Genomic DNA, 14,149 nt, shown 5'->3' with positions numbered 1-14,149 from the left:
TGCGGCATCTGCCGATCGCAGGGACCTACTGGGAACATATGGGACTAAACGCTCTCTGATGTACCTTGGGGCTTGCCCATACAGGGCTTTATGCGTGATACAGTGGCCCTTAACTTGCTGCCTAATTGGTAGCCAATGAAGCTCGCGTAGAAGTGGAGTGGCGTGTGTCCTTCTGGGTTTTTTGAAAATTAATCTGGCTGCGTCGCTCATAACCGTTTGTAGTCTAGCCAGCAGTTGTTGAGGGAGTCCGGCATACAAAGAATTACCGTAGTCCAGCCGCGCCAAAATCAAAGCTGACACCGCCCGTCTGAGCGTGTCCAAGGTCAAGAGAGGGGATAGTTTACACAATTGTCTCAGTAAGCCCACACAGGTGCCGACAACTGCCGAAACCTGTGTAGACATAGTGAGTTTAACATCTATGTGAATGCCAAGACTTTTCACGGCCACCACTGGTTCTGGAGAAGGCCCCAGTTCATTAGGCCATGGAAGATCGTTCCAGGGGCTGGACGCTGTGGTAATCGCAAGCACCTCAGTTTTGTCCGGATTTATCTTTAACGAGTTAGCAGTCATCCACTTGTGGGACACCCCCGCGCCGCACGGCCACCAGCTGCTGCGTGTGCCCCTTGCCTGCCCCTGCCTCGCTGCTGCCTCGTTTGCCGGCTGCCGCCGCTGCGAGTGGTTTTTGCCTTGTTTTTGTCATTAATTTGTGCTTGCCTGTTTAACTCTGTTTTTCTCTGTTTTTGCCGCTTTTAGCGGTGATTTGTGCCTGTTTTTTGTATTTGAGCGTGCCTGCTCTCCTTCCTTGTTGTCCGCCTACCGCGCCGCCCCCCGCCCTCCCTTCCCGCCACCGCCGCTTGTCCCCGCCCCTTTTGTCTTCTGTAACCCTCCCCGCTCCCGCCTCCCAGCTGCCCCGCCCACCCGCGCACTTGGCCTTAAATGGCGACCGTGCGACGCAGGGGAGTGTGACCCACTTGTGGGACACCCCCGCGCCGCACGGCCACCAGCTGCTGCGTGTGCCCCTTGCCTGCCCCTGCCTCGCTGCTGCCTCGTTTGCCGGCTGCCGCCGCTGCGAGTGGTTTTTGCCTTGTTTTTGTCATTAATTTGTGCTTGCCTGTTTAACTCTGTTTTTCTCTGTTTTTGCCGCTTTTAGCGGTGATTTGTGCCTGTTTTTTGTATTTGAGCGTGCCTGCTCTCCTTCCTTGTTGTCCGCCTACCGCGCCGCCCCCCGCCCTCCCTTCCCGCCACCGCCGCTTGTCCCCGCCCCTTTTGTCTTCTGTAACCCTCCCCGCTCCCGCCTCCCAGCTGCCCCGCCCACCCGCGCACTTGGCCTTAAATGGCGACCGTGCGACGCAGGTGAGTGTGACCCACTTGTGGGACACCCCCGCGCCGCACGGCCACCAGCTGCTGCGTGTGCCCCTTGCCTGCCCCTGCCTCGCTGCTGCCTCGTTTGCCGGCTGCCGCCGCTGCGAGTGGTTTTTGCCTTGTTTTTGTCATTAATTTGTGCTTGCCTGTTTAACTCTGTTTTTCTCTGTTTTTGCCGCTTTTAGCGGTGATTTGTGCCTGTTTTTTGTATTTGAGCGTGCCTGCTCTCCTTCCTTGTTGTCCGCCTACCGCGCCGCCCCCCGCCCTCCCTTCCCGCCACCGCCGCTTGTCCCCGCCCCTTTTGTCTTCTGTAACCCTCCCCGCTCCCGCCTCCCAGCTGCCCCGCCCACCCGCGCACTTCGCCTTAAATGGCGACCGTGCGAACGCGCAGCGGTCACGCGCAGCGGGCGCGCCGATTGTGCGCCGAAGGCGCGCCAAAGGTAAGCCCGTCTGCGCCCGTCCGCGCCCGTCCGCGACCGGATCGCGACCAGCGCCAGGACCCCTGGCCCACGAAGACCCCGACCTACCCGCCTGACGTACTCAGCCGCCACCCTCATCGCTCTCAACACCGGCCGACTCCCAGAATGCCACCAAGCCACTCCAAAACGCACCAACGGACCGTTCAGCTGCCACGCCTGCAAGTTCTCCTGCATCCGGACCTGCCTCGCACCAGCACCCGCCAAGTCGAACTCCAGCAGCACCCACCTCAAGTGCATCCTGCTCAACACCCGCTCCGTCCACAGACACGCCATCGAACTCTGGAACCTTCTAGACGCCACAGCCCCTGACGTTGCCTTCCTCACGGAGACCTGGATGAACGCCTCATCAGCTCCCGACATCGCCATCGCTATCCCAGAGGGCTACAAGATCGTCCGGAGGGACCGAAACGCCAACCAGATGGGAGGAGGCATCGCCATCATCCACAGGAACACCATCCGTCTCACGACCAGCACCGACAACACCCTGACCAGCGCCGAACACCTGCATTTCCAGATCCACACCAACCCGAACACCACCCTCAGAGGCACCCTGATCTACCGACCCCCTGGACCACGCACGCAATTCAGCGAGGACATCGCCGACTTCGTCAGCCCGCATGCCCTCCCCTCCGCTGACTACATCCTCCTGGGAGACCTCAACTTCCATCTGGAGAACAACAACGACCACAACACCAGCACCCTGCTCGACAACCTCGCCAACCTGGGACTCAAGCAACTGGTGTCCACCCCCACCCACCTCGCCGGACACACACTCGACGCCGTCTTCTCATCCAGCACAGACATCGACTTCAGCCACGCCACAGAGCTTCAATGGACGGACCACAGCTGCGTCCACTTCACCTTCAAGAGAACGACGACCCACCAACACCAGCAACACACCGCCCGCAGGAGCTGGAACAAGATCACAGCAGACCAGCTCGCCACCTCCCTGAGCCAACACCCTCCTGCCAGCTCAGCGAACCCCAGCCAGGCCGCCGATAACATCACGAAGTGGATCAGCAACTGCGCGGACGAACTCGCCCCGCTGAGGACCCCGCCCAGCAGACCCGGCAGCAAGAAGGCCCCATGGTTCACCGACGAACTCAAGAGCTCCAAGAAGAACTGCCGAGCCCTCGAGAAAGTCTGGAAAAGGGACCCGACACCGGACAACAGGACCTCCTACAAACTGGCCACCCGGAAACACCACCAGCTGATCCGCGCCGCCAAGAGAACAGCATTCAAGGACCGGTTGGACAACAACGCACACAACAGCAAGGAACTCTTCAACATCGTGAAAGAGCTTTCCAACCCCAACGCAGGAAACAACGACATCACCCCATCGCAAGACCTCTGCAACTCCCTCGCCTCATACTTCCACAACAAGATCACAGACATACACAGCAGTTTCAACAACCAACCAACGCACACCACGACCGATCAGCCACCCCCCCCCACCACCACCCTCCACGCCTGGACCCCGATCAGCACAGAAGACACCATCCGCACGATGAACTCCATCCACTCCGGATCACCAACCGACCCCTGCCCTCACCACATCTTCAACAAGGCCGACGCTGTCATCGCACCCCACCTGCGAGACATCATCAACACATCCTTCGACACCGCCATCTTCCCCGAGAGCTGGAAACACGCCGAACTCAGCGCTCTACTCAAGAAACCAACAGCGGACCCCACCGACCTCAAGAATTACCGCCCCATCTCGCTTCTCCCGTTCCCAGCCAAAGTCATCGAGAAGACCGTCAACAAGCAGATGGCCGCCTTCCTCGAGACGAATGGATCCCTCGACCCCTCTCAGTCCGGCTTCCGAGCCAAACACAGCACCGAGACCGCCCTCATCGCCGCCACCGATGACATCCGAGCCCTGATGGACAATGGAGAAACAGCGGCCCTCATCCTCCTAGACCTCTCCGCGGCATTCGACACGGTCTGCCACCGCACCCTAATACGGCGCCTCAGCAACATCGGAATCCAGGACAAGGCGCTGGAATGGATCATCTCCTTCCTCGACGGAAGAACACAGAGAGTCCGCCTACCACCGTACAAGTCAGAGGCCTCCGAAGTCATCTGCGGCGTCCCCCAAGGATCATCCCTGAGCCCCACCCTCTTCAACGTCTACATGAGCCCCCTCGCGGCCATCGTACGCAAACACCACCTCAGCATCATCTCCTACGCCGACGACACCCAGCTGATCCTCTCCCTGACCAACAACCCCGCCGCCGCCAGAGCCAACCTACACGAAGGGATGAAAGAGGTAGCCGAGTGGATGACGACCAGCCGCCTGAAACTGAACTCGGACAAGACGGAGGTCCTCATCCTGGGCTCCTCTCCCTCCGCCTGGGACGACTCCTGGTGGCCTCCCGCCCTGGGCACCGCTCCCAAACCGACTGACCATGCACGAAACCTGGGCTTCATCCTGGACTCCTCCCTCTCCATGACCAAGCAAGTCAGCAGCGTCTCCTCGGCGTGCTTCAACGTCCTACGCATGCTACGGAAGATCTTCTGGTGGATCCCCACAGAGACCAGGAAGACCGTCACCCAGGCCCTCGTCACCAGCCGACTGGACTACGGCAACGCCCTCTACGCCGGGACCACCGCCAAGCTCCAGAAGAGACTCCAGCGGATCCAAAACGCCTCAGCCAGACTCATCCTCGACATCCCACGATCCAGCCACATCTCCGGACATCTCAGAGACCTTCACTGGCTCCCCATCAACAAGAGAATCACCTTCCGCCTCCTCACCCACGCACACAAAGCCCTACACGACCAAGGCCCGAGCTACCTCAACAGCCGAGTCAACTTCTACGCTCCCAAACGCCACCTCCGATCAGCCAACCACGCCCTCGCCGCCGTCCCCCGCATCCGAAGAGCGACTACAGGAGGAAGGTCCTTCTCCTACCTGGCCGCCAAGACCTGGAACTCCCTCCCGTCCGACCTGCGCCTGACCCAAGACCACCTCGCCTTCAGGAAGAAGCTGAAGACCTGGCTGTTCGAGCAGTAGCGGCACCCCCCCCCCCCCCCAGCGCCTTGAGACCCTACGGGTATGTAGCGCGCTTTATAAGTGTCAATGATTGATTGATTGATTGATCCAATTGACTGTGAATTTTAAAAATATTTTGCAGTCTCTGATGGGCTGTAGGTGGATTATCAATTTGAATGATGATCTGGGTATCATCGGCATAGTTGTAAATTCGGCAGTCCATCTGATTCAGTGCAGAAATCAGGGGCTGCAGGTAGGCGTTGAACAGGAGGGGTGAAAGAACTGAGCCCTGGGGAACTCCGCATGTAAGACCCGCTGGATTAGAAACCAGGTTAGCTAGTTGTACTCTCTGGGAACGGTCATCAAGAAATGATGCTAGCCAGGCGTGGGCAGTGCCCTGAATACCAAGATCCCTCAACTGCGACAATAGTTGATCATGATTGACCATATTAAATGCCGCGGAGAGGTCTAACAGCACCAGGGCACATGGATTTTTCTTTTCTGCCCTGAGTCTCAGGTCATCTAGCACGAAAGCATGACCAATTCCGTGCTATGATGGGCCCTGAAACTGGTCTGGTTGGGTTCCAGGAGGTGGTTGTTTTCAAGATGACGGGAGAGTACAGGCAGGACATGTTGTTCAATTACCTTAGCTAGAAACGGCAACTGTGAGATGGGCCTAAAATTTTTCAGGACCTTGGTATCAGCCGCCGGCTTCTTTAGAAGTGGGATCAGGCGAGCCTCCTTAAAGTTGGTGGGGACCTGTCCTATTGCCAGGGAATTATTGAACTATTGCTCATTAGTTGTAACCAGTCTTCGTGGCAGGCCAGTGGTTATGCTGTTAGTTACTCTGATAGACATTTTAGTGAGATCCGAGACTGATTTGCGATAAACCGCAGGGGAGATCCTTCCACCAACTCCTCTTAATACAGACCCAGTGGGCACCGGTTACTCACTTGATGATGGCCCTGCAAGCAATACATGGGGATATCTATATCCATGATAGGCTGTTACTTCCATGCCCCAGGCCTTTAGGTTCTTTTTCTTTTACAGAATCACAGCCGAAAGCACAGAGGATGAGAAGGTAACTAAAGTGGGATCCGCAAGCTGACGTCTTCTTGCCCGCAGAAACTTAATTGAAAAGATATCATCAGACTTTACATGGGCCAGGCCCGGCACAGCTTTGAGCAGTTTTAGGATGTTTGAATGATTTAATATCTCTTGAGAACCCCTTGATTTAAATTCTGGGATCCACAGGAGCATCTGTCCAGAGTTGTTTAAACCAAGATGTTCATCAGGACCAACACAGCTTTTTAAAGTTAGTTGACTACCAACAGTTGCTTCCTGCAACTGGGGTTCCAGGAGGGGATGTTCACTTTGTGGTGGTATGATAGATTCTTCTACCAAGCGTTTTTTTCTTGTGGATTCCCTGTGGGTGATATTTTTTCCTCTCGGCTGACATGGTGGGCTCTAAACATTTCCTCTGGTTGGGAGCCGCATAACAGTGAGGGTTCGTTAGATGTGGTTTGTTTGTGGTTTGTGGGGGTATTTATAAAGCACAGCGGTCGCTCCGGAAGGAGCATCATGGCGCTGAATTTCCAGGTAGAGGATCGAAACACTTCGAAGTGGCTGTAGGAGTTAGATGGCTGCCTTGGTGTAGTCATCCGGAAGATTAAAAATCCAAGTTTTTAGCAGTTTTCTGAAGGGTTTTTCTTGAGTTTGGAGTCTCTGATTTTTGGGCATGAGGTTCCAGGCTTTAGTGGCCAAGACGCTTAGGGTTTTTCCACCTTTTGTCTTCATATTGAACCTGACTGGAAGGATGAGGTTGTCATGGGAGGAACGGAGGGATCTACTTGGGTAGTAGTGGGGGAAGCGTCTGGTAAGGTATTTAGGGCCGGATTTATTAAAAGCCCGAAAGGCGACAATCAGCATCTTAAAAAATATTCTCTTGTGAAGTGGGAGCCAGTGCAGGGATCCTAGAGCTGCGGATATTGATGATTTTCTGGGCAGCTTTAGAACCAGTCGGGCTGCGGTGTGAAGTACACTTTGGAGCTTGTTGAGTGTAGCCTTTTTTGCTCCAGCAAGGAGACCATTACAGTAGTCCAAGAGTGAGATTATTAGGGCCACTGTTACGGTTTTCCTGGAGTCTAGCGGTAAAAAGTCGAAGAATTTTTTTAGAGATTTTATAATTCCGAAGCATCGGCCCGCTACAGTCCTGACGTGTTGGTCGAAGGCTAAGTCTGTGTCGAACAGGACGCCAAGATTCCTTGCAGTTGTTACGGTCTGGGGGGGGGGCAGCTGAGTCTTCCGGCCACCAGAGGGCTGGGCAGAAGATGGTATTTCTTCCAATGGGGAGGATCTCCGTTTTGCTGGAGTTGCATTTGAGATGGTTAATATCCATCCTTTGGAAGACAGCCTTCAGACAGTTTTTGAGGTTTAGCTCTGCCTTGGTCGAGTTTTCCTCTAAGGGTACGATGAGTTGCGTGCCGTCGGCATACGATGTTACAGGTATGCCGAATGACTCAATCAGGGATATAAGTGGGATAAGGTAAATGTTAAAGAGGAGGGGGCTCAGGATGGAGCCCTGGGGGACACCTGAGGAAACCCTCTTCTCTTTGGTGTGGTAAGGGCCAAGAGCGACAGTTTGGGATCTGTCGGTTAAAAAGGATTTTATCCAAGATAGGGCCACTTCAGAAATCCCTATGTCCGTCAGTCTACTAATCAGGATGGAGTGGGAGATAGTATTGAATGCCGCGGTGAGGTCGAGAAGAATGAGGATGGTATTCTTCTTCTGGTCTTGCAGCATCTTTATTGAGTCTGAGAGTTCGATCAGTGCTGTTTCGGTCGAATGATTGGGGCGAAAACCAGATTGTTGCGGATGGAGTACATTGTGAGCTTCAAGATATCGTTTGAGTTCTCTGTAAACCATTTGTTCGGTGATTTTTCCCAGAGCTGGGAGGAGCGAGATCGGACGAAGATTGGTGAGGTCGGACGGGGATTTGTTGGCTTTTTTCATGAGGGGTTTGACTATTCCCTGTTTCCACAGGCGAGGGACAGATCCAGTGCGAAGTGATGAGTTAACAATATAGTTAATGATTGGATTCACCACGTCGATGAGTTGGTGGAGAATTTTGGGAGGACAGGGGTCGGAAGGAGAACCAGATTTGCACGCCAGGATGACTTCTCTGGTTTGATCTAAGGTAACCGGAGAGAAACTTTTAACACTACCACCTGGAGATTCTTTCTGAGGCGAATTGCGTGAGCCTTGAGTTGTTTGTGGAGGGGGGAAATTTTTTTTGAATGGCGTTGATTTTTTCCTCAAAGTAGTCAGCTATTTTGTTACAAAGATCTTGGGATGGGGGGATTTCGGGTTGTAACGCTTTGGGCTGAGTGAACGATTTCACTATTGAGAACAGAGTTTTTTGTTTCTGATTGGACTCCTTAATAGCTCTGACATAGAAGATTTTTTTGGCAGATTTAATGTTGGAAAGGTAAATTTTCCTTAGTTGGATATATGAAAGACGGTCAGCATTGTCATATGTTCTACGCCATTTACGTTCGGCTTTTCTACACAATAGATGGGATGTGGCTAGGTCGGGGGTGAACCAGGGGGCATTGGTTTTGGGATTTTTATCTGTTCTGCGGGGGCGATTGGTAGGGTTCCGAGTTCTGATTTCTTGAGAGATCCAGTTGTGAAAAAGATTTGCGTCGTGTTCAATGTCGCCAGTGAAAGTGGGGGCCTGAGATTGGAGGATAGGATTAAGTGCAAGAGTTTCTTGCACCTTTTTCCAGTTGACGAAATTGTCACAATGTGGATTGGTCTTGCTGGAGGTTTGTGGGCGTAAGGTTTTGATGTGGAACAGGATAAGGCTATGATCCGTCCAAATTTGAGGGACAGGGGGTAGGGTAGTTAGAGGGGGAAAGTTGGTGCAAACACCGTCGAGTGTATGCCCTAGTAAATGAGTGGGCAATGTGACACTTTGCTGAAGGTTGAATATTTCTAAGGTCTGTAGAAAGTTGTTGGTCTGTGGGTCGGATATGGACTCCAGATTTAAGTTAAAATCCCAGAGAAGGGTGAAATGTGGGTATCTAAGTAAAAGATGACCCAGAGAGTCGCTCAATGTGTCTAGGAACTTGGAGGCATTACCGGGTGGGCGATAGATCAGGCCACCTGAGAAGGACGAGGATTCGTTGAGTTTGATTGAGAAACCAAGGCCTTCAGTGTCTTTTAAGGGGTCTAAGTTAAAAGTGTGACAGGTGAAACTATTTTTCAGTATTACTGCAACTCCTCCGCCTCTCCCTTTCTGTCTGTCTTGTGGATGTGGAACGAGATGCCCATAGATTTTTAAGGGATGCTGCCTTGTTGTGGGCAACATCTTGAGATGAGGCCACAATGGTGCCCTGAGACTTCGGGCCTATTTGGGTCGTCCCAAGACAGTCTTTGTCATCCTGTTCCGGAGTTTGGGGGGGAAAGAAGCTATCTAATTTGCCTGAGCAGATTTGATACCTTCTTTTTCTCGCACGTTTCATTTTCCTTTTGGTTTGTTGTGGTGGGTTTGAAGCAATAATTTTTATGCTACCATCCCCAGATGTTTCATTTAGAACCCCGGACGGAGTTACGGGGTTAATCACCACTATATCTACAGATTCTTCCTCTAGTGGCCGTTCACTGGAAACCAATCTGGTCCATACAGTTACGTTCTTAGGACTGGGTATTACCTCATTCGATAGAGTGCCGGGCTAAAACTTGGGGCCGAGGATGCTTTTTACTTCGCCCAGTATGGCTTGCATTAAAATTGGAAGTTGCACACGTTTCTCGACTACCTCAGTACAGGAACAGACTTGGAAATCATGTAAATGATTTGATTGGGCTCTTGTGACTAGTGCATTTAGTATTTCGAGTTTCTCGTCAATTCCAGACACAAATACAGCCATTGTGTTCAGCAAATCCAACTGAATATCCATTTTGTTTGAATGGTGAGTTAGTGCCAGCACTGTTGCTTGCATAGAGTTCAGTATAGCAGCCCACAGATTAGGAGGGTTTTCTCTAGGAGTCACTATCCGTGCCCTTTTGTGTCTCTCATCTTCGATAGTTACTTCCTGTGAGATTGTATTAGGCACCTCATCGGGTACTAAAGGAGGTAAAAAATCCTCTTCACATTATAATTTAAACTCAGGAAAACAAAGAATTTAGGTACCCATCCATCAGAGGCTGGGCCTGTATCAACCACTTCTTCTGTGGAATACACAGGAGTTCTACTTGATGGATACTCATTTGGCATCTCATTTGGTAGAGATATTGAGTTGGGTGGTTGAGAGGTCTGGGCAAGGCAAGTAGCGACCAACCCTACTGGTTGACATTTGACATTCTTATTTAATTGTTGTGATTTATCATGTTTATATGCTGGTCGTAAGTAATTTTTATGAGTTGTGATGATCCATCAACTTTTTATCGTCTTTTCAACTATCTGTGTCATCTTTGTCACCAATCTGGCCTGATTGCAAGCTCGCGGTATGATCTAAAGTAGTTTGAACCTTTCCACTACTTTCTGGATGAAACTCCATGTTCGCGTCTAAATCTAGAGACACTTTGATTCCTCTGGGCAAGGGGATGGACATTGACAATGGACCTGCCCAGTTGGTTTTGTGGCTTCCTTATTGCAGGAAGATATCCCGGAGCGGTCTCTCTTTCCCGCTTTCTTTTCATTGGGGATTGAGCCTTACATCGCACCTTACCAGATCTCATTCTTGATATAAGGAGTTTTAATTAATAGACTCTTGTAGGTACCTGAATAGCAACCTAATTAATAGATCGTGGCTGCAGTCTTGCTTTCTTGCTATATTAGCAAAATGTAAGTCACAACTGTTAGGTTAATTCTCAGAAAAATGCACTCTCCTCCAGGAGGTGATACTGAGAAAATACGGACACAGATAAGCCCATGGAAAAAATACTGCAACACCAAGACCTGTTAGTCCCTTTCAAAATCACTATTTGTGATTGTGATTAATCAAGTCACAATTCCTGAAAATGGTCACAATTTCATGCTGAAGGTTAGTTTCAGCAAAGCGGATTGTCTGTATGAGAGTCAAGTCAAAGTCAAAGTATAAAGGTCATCTAGATTAGATTAGAACCAGGAGCACCAAGACCATGCTCCAAGCACTTATCTGACTCTTGCTGAAGATGCTGGGGCTCGGGCACTGTCACATGAGGGGGACGGAAGTCCAGACAGCAATGGCAAGCGATGAAATCACAAAACTCCATGCCCCTGCCACCACCTCCACCAGTCTCTCAATCCGGCAGCGGGCTGAAGAACAATTTGCTGGAGAGCAAACAGTGCAAACAGTGCAGATAGGCAGTTAGACAGCCAGGCCGGGTGGCTCCCACTGGAACCCGAGACAGCTTGCCGCGCCCCGACCTCTGAAGCCGGAGCAGTGGGGACATGGTAAACTGGCCGCCACCCAACAATGGAAGAGCAGCAAGACAAACACTCCCCACCAGGAGCGCCGCAGGGGCAACACAGACTCCAGCAACACAGCAGCTCAGCAGTGCGGAAGACGTCAGGCAGGTCTTCGTTGCTTCGTTTCTCGCTTTCCTCACGGCCGTGCCATTCCGTTCAGTGCTTTTCCACTGCTGCTGCTACTGGCTCTCTCTCCAAATTCGCTCTCTCCAGTGTTTATACCGCCGATCATATGTAACGCTCACTTCACATTTTGTGGCTGTGTAATTTACAACAGTTGCACATCTTCTTCACTGTACTATTTATCACTACTTTGAAGATGTCGCAGGCCGATCTGTTCCTCTGATATTTACAATCTAACAAGCAGTTGAGAAGGCCCGTTATTTCAATGCAATAGGTCTTGCATTTGCGAGATTTTAAGCTATTAGTATTGAAATTAACAATGCCTTTTATTTATGTTTTAAAACCAAAAACATAAATAAAAGGCATTGTCATTTACAATGCCAATAGCTCAAACTCGCGTGAGTGCGAGACCTATTGCATTGCAAATGCTTGTTAATGTTAATTCCTAACTATAAAATCCCTGTAGCCGTTGGTTTATTTCCTAACTGTAACCTTTAACTGTTCCGAGTGGGTGTGTGAGTAGCTGTATGGGTCTGTGAGTGGGTGTGTGAGTCGCTTTATGGGTCTGGGAGTGGGTGTGTGAGTGGCTGTATAGGTTGGTGATTGGGTGTGTGATTAACTGTATGGGTCTGTGAGTGTATGTTGTTTTGTGGGTGTGTGAGTGGCTGTGTGGGTCTGTGAGTGGATCTGTTTGTGACTGTATGTGTTGGTGGGTGTTTGTTTGAGTTGCTGTGTGGGTCTGTGAGTGAATATGAGAGTGGCAGAATGGGTGTGGGAGTGTTGGTATGGGTGTGTGAGTCGTTTTATGAGTAGTGTTGAGGGAGTGTGAGTGGGTGCGTGAGTTGATTTGTGAGTCAGTGAGTGGGTGTGTGAGTGGCTGTATGGGTCTGTGAATGGGTGTGTGAGCAGTGTTGTGGGTGTATGAATGAGTTTGTGAGTTGCAGTGTAGGTATGAGAGTAGGTTTATGAGTGGCTGTATGGGTCTGTGAGTGGATGTGGTTTTGTGGGGGTGTGAGTGGCTGTGTGGGTCTGTGAGTGGATCTGTTTGGGACTGTATGTCTTGTTTGGGTGTGTGTTTGAGTTGCGGTGTGGGTCTGTGAGCGGATGTGAGAGTGTCAGAATGGGTATTTCTGTGGGTGTCTAAGTGTGTGTCAATTGCTGTGTGAGTGACTGGGCCAGAATGGAACCTCCCCTCCTCCTTTATCCAAGTCCAAGTTTTGCACAAAATATCTACCCAACTGGAGAACTTTCTACTGGGTAATTACTCCGGGCTACCTCGTTGGGTAAATGTTCAGTGCATTTTCTACACTACAACTGCATAATGGTCTTTTGGGTGTGTGGAAGGAGAGTCGACTGTTCAGGTATGCAGGTCCGGTGTTATGAAGGGCCTTGTATGCATAGTTGAGGAGTTTCAAGGTTATACTTCTTTTGACTGAAATCCAGTGGAGATTGCACAGGTGTTGGGTGATATGACTTTGACGGGGTAATTCGAGGATCAGTCTGGCTGTGGCGTTCTGGACAGTCTGACATTTGCGAAGGAGTTTCTTATTGATTCTGGGGTAGGGAGCATTGCCATAGTCCAGTCTGCTGCTGATGTGTGCATGCATGATGGTTTTTCTAGATTCAGTTAGGATCCATCTGAAAGTCTTTTGGAGCATGTAGAGGGCTATGAGGCAGTTCGAGGATATGGCGTTGATCTGGCAGTTTATTGTGAGCGATCAGTCTTGTATGATGTGGAGGTTTTGAGTGTAAGCCGTCAGGGTGGGGGGGATTTCTGAGGGTGGAGGGCCATCAGAAGTCATTCATGTGGAGAGGGTGGAGCCAAGGAGGAGGACTTCTGTCTTTTCTGAGTTGAGTTTCAGACAGCTACTGTTCATCAAGGTGGCGACGGTTTTCATCCATTTCTGGAAGTTGTGTTTGGCGATGTTGGTTTCGTTGGTGAGGGAGATCAACTGCTGGGTGTCATCGGTGTAAGTGACGATTATGAACCCGTGGTTCCTGATGATGATTGTGAGGGGGCAATGTAGATGTTGAAGAGGATGGGGCTAAGGGAAGAGCCCTGAAGCACTCCGCAGTTGGTCTCTGTCGGTTCAGACAGGTAAGGAGGGAGCCTGACCCACTGATTTCTGCCAGTAAGAAAGGAACGTATCCAGTCGAGGGCCTTTCCGTGGATACAGCCTTGTGGAGTTCTCGGTGATTTTGCACATTACTCGTAGCGACTTAAAAGGAGAACCATGGACTCTGCTCTTACCAGGAGGGGGCAAAAAATAAACCACTTCTCACATTTAACAAGGGGAGGGGGGCTGCACAGGATGATTTTGGCCCCAGGGACCGCAACCCCGACTGCCTGTTCGCTTGATGCTGGGTGCCCTGGAGCCCACATAGGGCACCCCGTGTACACTGTTAGGGACCGTGAAGGGATTCCCAATGCTCCTGCGGGTCTAAACCTCCATCTGGACTATGCCTTGTTCCTGCATGCTGGGAGTAGCAGAAATGTTGCTCCCTACATGTAGGAGCAATGCTTTCATTTGTTTTACAACGAAAATAGATTTTTATCACACTTATATATATTATATGGTCACTAAAAAACATAGGTTAAACTAACATTGTTTTTTTCAAAGACTATATATATGTATGTGTGTGTAGATAGATAGACAGATAGACAGATAGACAGACAGATAGACAGACAGACAGACAGACAGACAGACAGACAGACAGATAATAGATAGATA

This window comes from Lissotriton vulgaris, chromosome 3_1, assembly GCF_964263255.1.
Source record: "Lissotriton vulgaris chromosome 3_1, aLisVul1.2, whole genome shotgun sequence".
In the NCBI taxonomy this organism is placed as follows: domain Eukaryota; kingdom Metazoa; phylum Chordata; class Amphibia; order Caudata; family Salamandridae; genus Lissotriton; species Lissotriton vulgaris.
This window is presented reverse-complemented; position numbering follows the sequence as displayed.